Source organism: Macrobrachium rosenbergii, chromosome 10, assembly GCF_040412425.1.
Source record: "Macrobrachium rosenbergii isolate ZJJX-2024 chromosome 10, ASM4041242v1, whole genome shotgun sequence".
NCBI classification, from domain to species: domain Eukaryota; kingdom Metazoa; phylum Arthropoda; class Malacostraca; order Decapoda; family Palaemonidae; genus Macrobrachium; species Macrobrachium rosenbergii.
Window position 1 is genome coordinate 33364709 of NC_089750.1, and position 11101 is coordinate 33375809.

Sequence of the window (11101 nt, forward strand, 5' to 3'; positions counted from 1 at the left end):
AATTATTATTATAGTATGTTATTTTTTAGGTTAACCATCATTGTGAAATATATTTCGAAAAATTTCAATTATGAGGTTTATTGTAGTTGCAGTAAAGAATTTTGCAATCTAAACTGTATAGTCTCAAATATTCATAAACAAAACCGACGAAAGAAAAAGCTGGCAGTCATTTCTTTCCATCCCCAGGCTTTCGCTTTAGAACAATACTGAGAAAGACTAGTTAAGTGAGGAATGCCATAAAGTAATTTTGACTTATTTGGAATAGTTAGCATCCAGTCATCGAGAACAACACTATGTTAAGGTTAAGAGGAGAGTATTTGACGTAAAACTCGAGGCATTTTCACATTTGTTTGCCCTTTTGAAGCTGTGAAATCGTTATTCTGTTTTATGGATATAGCACTTTAACAGTTTTTCATACGTAGTATTGTATACCAGTACTACGTATTTCAGTGGTCTTCCACCAGGGTGGTGCTGCAGAGCCTGGTGGCCATCTTGAAAGGTCTGGTAACTGGGCAAAGTGAATAGGGGTTCAGTGCGATTGTGATTTTTTTTTTTCTTTTATCCTGATCACAATAATGGTAAGATGCACGGCTTATAGTTACAAACTAGGAAAAACAAGTCATGTGAAAATGGGATAACACTTCGCAGGTAAACAATGCATAATAGAATTTATTATCCTTAATTTTGTGCTATAATAGTCAGATATACAGTATGTCGTCGTGGTGATAGATCCGCGTTCTCTCTCTAACATGTCTCTTATGTTCAGCATATTATCGTGGCACATAAATGTAGTGGTAATTTAATTTTGATGTCAGAATATCGTTAATATGTACATGTCACTTGATATAAAGTAAGAACGATCTTGATGGTTATTAAAAATGCTTAGTAGTACTTAGGCCTATAGGTCATATGTTATGTCAACCAGTCTCGTCTTTTAAGCAAGTTACTGTCATGCAAGGGAACACCTGCTGTGTTTTGTCAGTATAGGCTTGTATGATACGGCCTATGCCATCATTTTTTCAGTTTTAGACACGCTTGGGTAGAGCGTTTCAGGACGACGTAAACAAAACGTAAAAAACAAGTACTCCTATCATTCGATTTTGTTAACGTTGTTATTTGTTTTATTTGCAGCAATCTGTGTCAACATGTCATACTTTCAGCATATTATTGTGGCACTTAAGAGCAATGGCGAGTTCAGTTTTGAAATTGTAACATCATATAAAGTAAAAAAGAGCCTGTCCGGTACTGAAAAGGCTTAACAGTAAGTAGATGTGTAGGTTACTGGTTTCTCAACAATTCACGTCTTTTAAAAGTATTTTAGGACGACTTAACCAAATTTTAGAAAAGAACTTCTATTACTCTAATCGAAGTGAAAAATATTCGTATTTTTATGAGTAACAAACCTTGGCTTAATGTACGTTTTCATCGAACCAAATGTCTCGTAGATTAGTGATGGCAATAAGATAAAATTTGGGAGCCTAGGCTAGACCTATTCCCTCAAATTATTCATTTGGTAAGGTGCTATATCATCACGGCAAGGAAAAGTAGCCTTTAAGAATGGTAACAGAAAGGAAAAGAAACCTAGCTAGTGCTAGGTCTGTGTCTACGGATTCTTTGTGTATTGGTATTGTTAATTATTCCAAATAAGTCAAAATTACTTTATGGCATTCCTTACTTAACTATTCTTTCTCAATGACTGCCAGCTGTTTCTTTCGTCGGGTTTGTTTACTAATATTACCATACAGATTAGATTGCGAAATTCTTTACTGCAAATGCAAAAAACCTCAGACTAAAATGTTTCGAAATATATTTTACATTCATGGTTAATTTACCCATTAAGATAACATGTTCTCATAGTAATTAAACAAGAGGAAAAAAAAGCAAAACTGCCGTAGTGTCAAGAATTGTGCCCTAGGGAAGTGTGCTTGGCTGTTTGTTTTGTATATAATTTGAACTGTCGTACATTTTTACCAGCATGGTGTTATAATAATTTCAAGCTTTTTGCTGATAATAGCCTACCCAGTTCTATTTGACATTTAATGATGTTGCTGAAACAGAAGGAAAACTGAGTGCTGTTATGAATGACGCCAAGTTATGGATAGAAAAGAAAGTTGAAGTTGAATAGGAATAAAACTAAGTGGTGGTTGTGAGAAAAAAGGGTGATAGTAGAAGACTGGGTAATATTGAAAGCCTTGTGGTTAATGATACTTCACTGACTGCGAGCAACCCTGTTAAAGATTCGGGTGTATAATGCTGGATTGGATAGCAATCTTTCATTCAATGAGCAAATTAACAAAGTTACGAAGACTGCGGGATACCAGTTAAGGAACATCGCTTTTATAAGGAAATACTTGGATGAGTTGTTAATCAGTATGCTAATTCAGAACTGTGTTATTAGTAGACTCAGTTACTGCAACTCAATTTATTATGGAGTCCCTAATTATCTACTGAGGAGAATGCAAAGGATTATTAATAGAGCAGCTACACTTATTAAAGGAATATCTCCTAGAGATAGAATAACGCCTGTTCTGAAGGAATTGCATTGGCTCCCCATTAAAGCGAGGATTGAGTTTAAATTATGTTTGTGTTTCAAACATTGCAATATGAAAAGCCTGTATACGTCAACCGATTATTGCGTAACTTTCAAACGGCTTCAGTTGTAACTCTGAGACATAACACAACATCGAAGATTGGAGGAACCGAGATGTAATTTACAGACTGGTTTTTGAGCCTTTTGAGATTGTTCAGTAGGCTGCCTCAAGATCAAATCGTTAGACAACGTTGCTTCATTCAAGAGGAAACTGAAGACTTACTTGTTCAGCGTCTGCTACACTACTGATGATAATATTAGTGAAAATTTTGAAATGTGGTGTAGCACTCTAGGGAGCCCTGCAGAGCGTCGAACAGCCCTCTTCACTCGTCCATGGTCCGTGTATTCTTGCGTAACTCGGATTTTTGTGGGACATCATATGTGTTCCCTTGTTGGTGTTTTCACCACAGGTTTATTGACATCTGCATGCATTGTGTGCATGTGAAGATAAAGGTTTACAGATTTTGTAGTAGACAAATGGGTAAATTTATACTTTAATACCACAAGCCCTCGTCTCATGAGCATAATACCACAAGCCCTCGTCTCATGAGCAGTGTTCAGTACCAGCTCCATGTTATTAAATGTAAAAACATAAATACCTCTGTAACAGTAGATTTTTGTATGGTGCTAATATTAAACATATTAAGGATACTTAAGGGTAGAGCCAAAAAACCTCAGTGTTGAGGTATTTATTAAAATAATTTAATGCCGAAAATTTGACAGTTCATGGTGCTTTAGCCTATACTATACAGCTTGGAGTGAAGGTTCACCATTAGTGTGCATAGCCTATATGTAGGCTACACTTCATAGGATATTTTTTTTTTACTTTTGGGCTTGATGTCTGTTTTTAATAAATTTTATTGAATAGTTTTTAATACTTTATAGTGCTGTGCATAATTTATAGATCACTTGTATGTTGGTATGGTTATTTTAATGACAGTGTAGTCCTACACTTTGTATTTGCAGTGAAATATTTATTGTTTATATCAAGACAAAACTGTATTGGACTTTGTTTATACTATAATGCTGCAGAATGTTTTAGTTTTGTTGCTCTTTGAGATGTTATTGAATTGTTGCCCCAGGATAGGCTGGGAAATTTGCAAGAGTATGCAAAGATTTTAGGGAGGTTAGCATAGGTTAAGGGTCATACACAGCTCACTTAAACACAGTTTTTTCACCATTAGGGTATATTTCTGTGGATTTGCTGTTTGCAGAATTAATTTCTTGGAACTAACCAGTAGATCACATGAGCACAGCCTTCTTGTAGAGGACATATAAATGTCACACGATATAGACACACTGTGGCAAATAATTACTGGTTGCTTTAAAAACATTACAACTGTGACCAATCCAAGAAATTTTCTTCATTATAACTAGCGGTCTCAGTGAAACAGTAAGTATGAGGATCAGATTTCCTCCATACCAGAGTGTGGCTAGTGGCTTTACAAATGACGTGATTTAGACAGTAACAGATATAATGTAGAATTTATTTACAGCCCTAAACATGATTTTCACTTTGGCCGATACAATTTTTAAAAGTTTTGTGGAAGGGGTATTTTCCTTAGAACGGCTCTCACTTTCAGGCAATGCTAAAATAAATTCCTTTGAGCTGACACTGTATTCTTCTTAATGTATGAGATGACTTGGGAAGGGATATTGGGCTTTACTATCTGTCTTCTGCCCCAGGTGGGGGTGGGGTAGTCGGGGAAAACGGAGTGTAGGGGAGACATCCACCTTCCTCCAGCAAACCTGTTTGTTGGCCCCTGGTGGGGGCGGGGTTGGTAAGGGATCTGGAGGGTAGGGGGGGGACAGCAGCGCTAAGTTCCAGCTAACGTAGCGCACGCCAGCAAGCTTGTCTTTAATAACAGATTACATAAAACCTCTAGGAAAATCATAGTTAACATGTTTTTAAATGCCAATGAAAAATAAAAATTTCATTAATACATTAAAACAACATATGTTTCTTCAAAGTAAATTTTCGTATTAAATTAACACGTTTTGTTAATGGTTCCCAGACATAGAGAAAATTAGAGATTCCATCGACCCTCAAAACCAAGAAAATAGGGCGGGGGTGGGGCCTGGGAAGTATTCCATAGAACCCAATAATGATCTCATAATTTCGAATTGGACAACACACCTCAACTTGATAAAAATGATCTCTATGAAACTTGTAGCTATGTAATGCTACAGCCCACCTCATGATCCTTGGACTTTTAGTCTTACAAGCAGGGGCATCATTTCAGATATTTGTTGGGGGGGAATGGGTTGGCGAGCGAAGCGAGCCTAACCAGCTGAGGTTTTTTTTTATTTTGAGCTATTTTATGAGCTTTTGAAGCCACATGAGGCTTGAGGGGTGTGAGGGGGTAAGTTGAGGCTGGGGGGGCTTGAGTCTTGGGGCAGTTGCCCCCACCCAGCCCCAAATGACGCCCCTGCTTACAAGTGGTTCCTGGTCTGTCTCTATCACAAAATTCACCCCATACAATTACAGAAATTTTTTACTGCAAATATTAGATGGTACAGTAGTTGTGGTTGCTCCTCTTGCATTCCTTACATGTACAAGAAATAGAAAATATGCTATCTGCAGACTCTTGCAGTAATGTGCCTTTGTCCTCACATGATGATGAACCAGCTGAAGTCAGGTATTCATAATATCAGTGCATTTCCTAAAGATTGCTTCAGTTCATCAAATACAATTTGTTGAGGTCCTTTTTACTCTACCTTGTTCAGTCTTTCCTTCGTCACTAGGTTGGTCAAAGGCGCTGCATGAGTTGTGTAGTTGTTGACAAACGTTATGGCTTGTTAAACTTTGGAATGATCTCACTTGTGTCTTGGTCCTTGGTGGTGCTGTATCCTGCATCTTCATCAGCTTCACTTGATCCATGATGATCCTATTATAGCTGACCTTTTTTCCTAGGTTCCACTTCGGTGTATCCGATGTAACACTTGGAAGGTCAGATAATCAGTCCTGCTTCCCTTATGCTCTAGCATAGGTCTTTTAGTCTCTTGGTGTGTTCATCTTATGATGCTGTTTGAGTTAACACATTATCCACTAAATGGTTAGTGTTCTTGGCCCCAGCTAGCTTCCTCTCATCACCCTGTTGAAAAATTGATGTGGAGTTCATTAGTCCAATTGTCATCCTCTTGAAATGGAAATATCCATTCAAAACTGTGAACACTGTCTTCTCCTTTGACACCCCTTCCATTGGGATCTGCTATTATCCCTTGCCCAAGTCCACCTTTGTGAAAAACTTATCATTATGAAGTTTTACCATCATAGCCTCGGGAGTTCCCGTGGGTTTACTGTTAACTTTGTTGTGGTAATCTAAACAGAACCTGTTTGATTTATCATTCTTCTTCATCATCATTAATGATGAACTGTCTTCAGAAGTTGATCTTTCAGTGATTCCCATCTTAAGTATCGTTTCATCTTCTCCCTGGATGGGTTCCCTTGTAGCATATGGTTAAGATGTTATGGTACTCATCAGCACACTCAAGCATTTCTCTTCTTTGATGAGACAGCTACTGCAGCTTAATTCACTTCGCTCTTATTGTACTTTGTCAGTGTGTTTGCATGAAGAGTCTTCAGTTCTCTGCCAGCTTCAACATTGTAGCCCATGTGATCAACCACCTTCTGGAATTCATATAGTCCTCTTCATTGCACCATCAGCTTGTTTGTCTACTTTTTAATAACGCTCACATTTCCTGTCCCACTTTAAACTGACAGTCCCGGCTCCTTTCACCATGGTGATGCGTTTGGCACCCCTGTGTGCCATTTAGACTGTCTCTGGCTAGTTGACAGGTCTCTAGTAGGTAGTTCCTCAGTTCAAACATGTATTAGTATGTGTTGCACACTTCATTGTTGCAGTCTCCAGTCCATAATCCCTTAAGAATTTTCATTGGACCTCCCAATGTCCTTTCATACAGTAGCTCAGACGGTGAAGAATCTGGTGCCCAACTGCAGTACCTCTCAATTTACAAACACTTGTAGATACTGATCACAGTCTGTCAGTCTCTCCTAACCTGTATGGGGGTGGTACCATCAGTGCATCTCAGGCACTGCACTGTAGGCGTTACTTGAGGTTCTTTGCAGCCTCCCTTTGGCCCGTAGGTGCACCCCCTTTCATTCCATTTACTGTACCTCTGTTCATATTCTCTTTCTCCCGTCTTACTTTCCACCTTCTCCTAACAATTGTTTCATAGTGCAATTGCAAAGTTTTCTCCTTGGTACACCTTTAAAATCTTTTTATTCTCAATAACCCCTTCAGCACTGAATAACCTCACAGGTCCCAGTGTTTGGTCCTTTGCCTAAACTTTTTTATTCCATCCCATTCATTCTTTCCTGGCACATCTTCAGCATGGATTTCAGTACACAGGTGATCCTTTCACACAATGTAGTGTATATTGGGTTATATCCACCAGACTGGGTACCTCCCCCATCTTCCTGGAAGTAAACTGATTGCTGAGCATTTCTTTGGGGAATCCTACCCTGATGAAAACTTCAAACACCACCTCTGCTACCTGCTCAGGTTCTATTATAAGGAATGCTACTGCCTCTGGACATTTTGTGGCAAAGTCTGTAAAGTCCCCGCTAAACATTTATTACCTACTCAATTTTGCCCTTATATATTGTGTATGTGTCAGAGTATTTTTGTGTCCAATCTACTATTTTCAATTGTCACGTTATCTGTATGTACCTGTCCTGTTTTGCATAGAGAATGATTGACCTCGGGTCGCTTGTATGTCTTGGAGCAAGAGCCCGTGCTGACACAAGGCCAACTAAATCTGAAACAACAACAACATCAATAAACTAGCAGTACTTGTCTACCTGCTCTTTCTTTCGCACCCTCTCACGAGTCTACCACCATCAGGGTTGTACCTGTTGTCCTCCAGCACTATCAAATAGGTCCAATCAGGTCTACAGCTATTCTGTTGAACGGCTCAAGAAGTTAAGAGTGCAAGGTGGTTATTACAATTACATATGTATGAAAATAGCAATAAACAAACACTTGCTATGATGATGAAGATGGGTCTATTCCAGCTCAGATAAATGTATCTGAATTCAGTGATAAACTTTCGCCCTTCTTCATGGTCAGGTGATTAACATGACCATGTTCTGATATATCAAACGCGAGTTCAAGAGCTACAATGGACATCAGGGTTTCTTCATTTGTTTCTTCATTTGGATCATTAGCATTGCAGTGACAAGCATATCCATCAAGTGTGAAAAACTCGAGAAATTAAGAGGGTATATATATATATATATATATATATATATATATATATATATATATGTATTTACAATAAAACTCATCAATCAGAATCTGACTGGGGGAAAGGACATCTGGCAGATTTCCAAGATGATGCCACGTGGTTTACAGATTATCTTATCATTACTGTAGATGGAATATACTTAAAATTGAATCAGTCTATGATTAATCCTCTTGAACGAATAGGGTAATCTGAACGGGGTTGATTGCAGTGGCCTTTCCACTGCAAGAAGCACGAGCAAAGTTGATGGTCCCACAGCCGATGTACCGTCTGCAAATTGATAATGCCAGCTGTTACACAAGGATAATTATAACGATCTTGGTTGAACGGAGGGATGCACTGAAGGTGCCAAGATAACTCGATTCTGGTACGATATGCTTGCATTAAAATCTACACTGATCTAAATGAGTCAGGTCTTTGTGATAACTCGCACTTCGAGATTAAAGATAGGTGACTGTTGACAAAACCTCTAGTTAGGACGTTACCCTATAACGGAGCGATGGGGGGGCCTCGTCGAATTTCACTAGTTCTGGAGGGGTGATTTTAATGGGAAAATGCACAGGTGACCACGTGGATCGGGACAGCTCAATAAAGGAGCTATGCAAGGGAAATGCGTGTGGGTCTGCTACCAGGGTGTTCTGAGGGTGATCGCTCATCGCTGCGGTTTTCTCCCTTATATAACCTCTGGGGCTTATTTTCTTGCTCCTCCCAAAGGTCACTGTTGTCGCAAGCATGGCGGTCGTGCCCTAGTTTTCTATGTCAGGATCTTTCCCAAATCCTGGTGACTTCTGGCGACTCATGTTCGCCAGTTTTTATGGGGAACTCAACCTCTCTGGCGGATTTTCGGCAGGCTTCGTCTCCATTCGCCTTTTATCTGAAAAGAGGTAATTCAAGCGGTCACCAGGCCTTTAGAAAAGGTAAACAGATGCACCAAAAGGGGAGCATGGAGAGAAATTTACATAGGGGCTGAGTTTCTCACGCCTTCCTCATTTAGATATCGCCAAATTACGTTATTTTGGGGGGTGAAACACAGTTTGGAGGTTTGGGTTTGCTTTTGGAAGTGGATTCTTTGACAATAAATACACATACACACACACACACACACACACACACATATATATATATATATATATATATATATATATATATATATATATATATATATATATATATATATATATATATATATATATATATATATATATATATATATATATATATATACCTTGACAATAAATACACACACACACACACACACATATATATATATATATATATATATATATATATATATATATATATATATATATATATATATATATATATTATATTCACGTATTTAGAAAATTCGTCCCTCAGTCCATTAGCTAGAAATCAAATTTCATGGCAGCTGGACGAGACCCCATTAGGTGGGGACAAATAAGGCGTCCTAACCCCATATCATGTGATTTTGGGGGACAGAAAGCCCTTAGGGAAGAAGGATCAGTCAGGACAGTAATTGGACTGCTATGCTGACCCTTAGCTAGTCTTAACTATAAGACCTATTTCCCTTCGACCTTTGTGCTGGTTGTTATTGCTCCTTCCAGGTCTACCGATGTCCTGTGCCCATCCCTAGAAATCGAATGGGATGCCTCGGTGACATCTCTCGTCACTCTGCGCCAGAACACCACAGAGCAAAACTGGTGCTGTCCTTTCCCTCTTACACTGGCCATGTGTCGGGACTTCTGCAGCCGGAATTCATCTTTTGCAAGTGAACTCCATACACAGTTGCAATAAGATATGTCTTGAAGTTGCAAGTAATGCCAGTGCTCTTTTCCTTCTCGTGAATTCCTCTCCATTTTCATTATTTCCAACTTTTCAATCTCCCAAAACAAAGCTCCTTTGTTTCCCACAGCCTAGCACACACATTTACCCTCATGATTTGTTCCAAGCTTAAATTAAGTTTGTTCTGTGATAATAATTAGAGCATTCCCACCATAGTCTTACCATGTGCTAATTAAATGTAATTGATAAATTTCTCCATTGTGAATAAGTAATTTCATTGTGAGAGAAAGTCAGTATATCTGAATGCTAACCTGGAATTCTTTTCCAGAATCCTGTTATCTGGCTCTTTGAGTTTTCTGCACCTGCACGTGTGAACAAAATTGCCTTAGACATTTAACTGCTGTCTTGCTACGTGCAAGACTCTTCTGACCACCAGCGGTCCAGAGGCACGTGACCGGCCCCCGTCTGCGCTCATGTACTAAAATCTATTATTTATCAGCCAGTCTCAAAAGCAGTGTTTTTCATTAGCATGTCCAACTCTTTCAGGGCTGTAGCCCTTCTCAGATTCATTTATTTGCTACGTATAGTCTTACTTTCACTGCACATTGCATGTGCCTCATTTGCTACTCAGCCAGGCATTTCATATTAATTTTCTGAATGCTCAGCTTGTAAATAAATTCAATTTAAAATTACCTGACTGGTTTGAAAGGCGACCTTCCCATTCTCTGTTAAATAGATGTAATATCAAGGTAAGTTATCTTAGTAATTACATTTATTGCATAGGTTCGGAGATCTACGTGTTGGCCCCCAAGGCGAATTACATTCAAAATCCAGTTTAACTCTTCCAACCGGATATATAGCCAACAGTCAATATATAAATGCACAATCAGGAGATCCATAAGACAAGAAGTCTTCAAAGTTCTTTATTCAGAAACGTTTCGTGCAATCCTTTTGCACATCATCAGTCTGCAATTAATTATAAAGAGCAGTTAAAACTAAAAAAAGTAAAATAACAATTATTATACCGACAGTAAAAATTTTTATAGCAAAGTTAACATAAAAACAGAAAAATTTTATTAAAAAAGATAAATAAAAATATTAAAATTCATCAAGTTTGTTAAGGAAATTTAACTACCTTACAGTACAACGCAAGAGGGAAGAATGGCCTGAAGAAACGTCAATGCCCAGATAACACCTTAAGCGAGTGAGAGAGAAACCGCAGAAGTGTTACTATTCAAATTAGGGGACAGGTGCTTTATATATAAGGACTCAAGGGTAGTTAAAAAGGCAGTTTGAGATGTAGCACTGAGAATCGTAAAATGTGTTTTTTCAACATAAATTTTACATTTAGTAGCATGTGTTCTAATGCTAGAAAGTTCTGGGTTGGATATACGGGAACCTGTACGATAACTGAGCCCTAAGTGGCTGTAATAGCGGACTTGCAACAGTCTTTTACTGGAACCAACATAAGTACCAAGA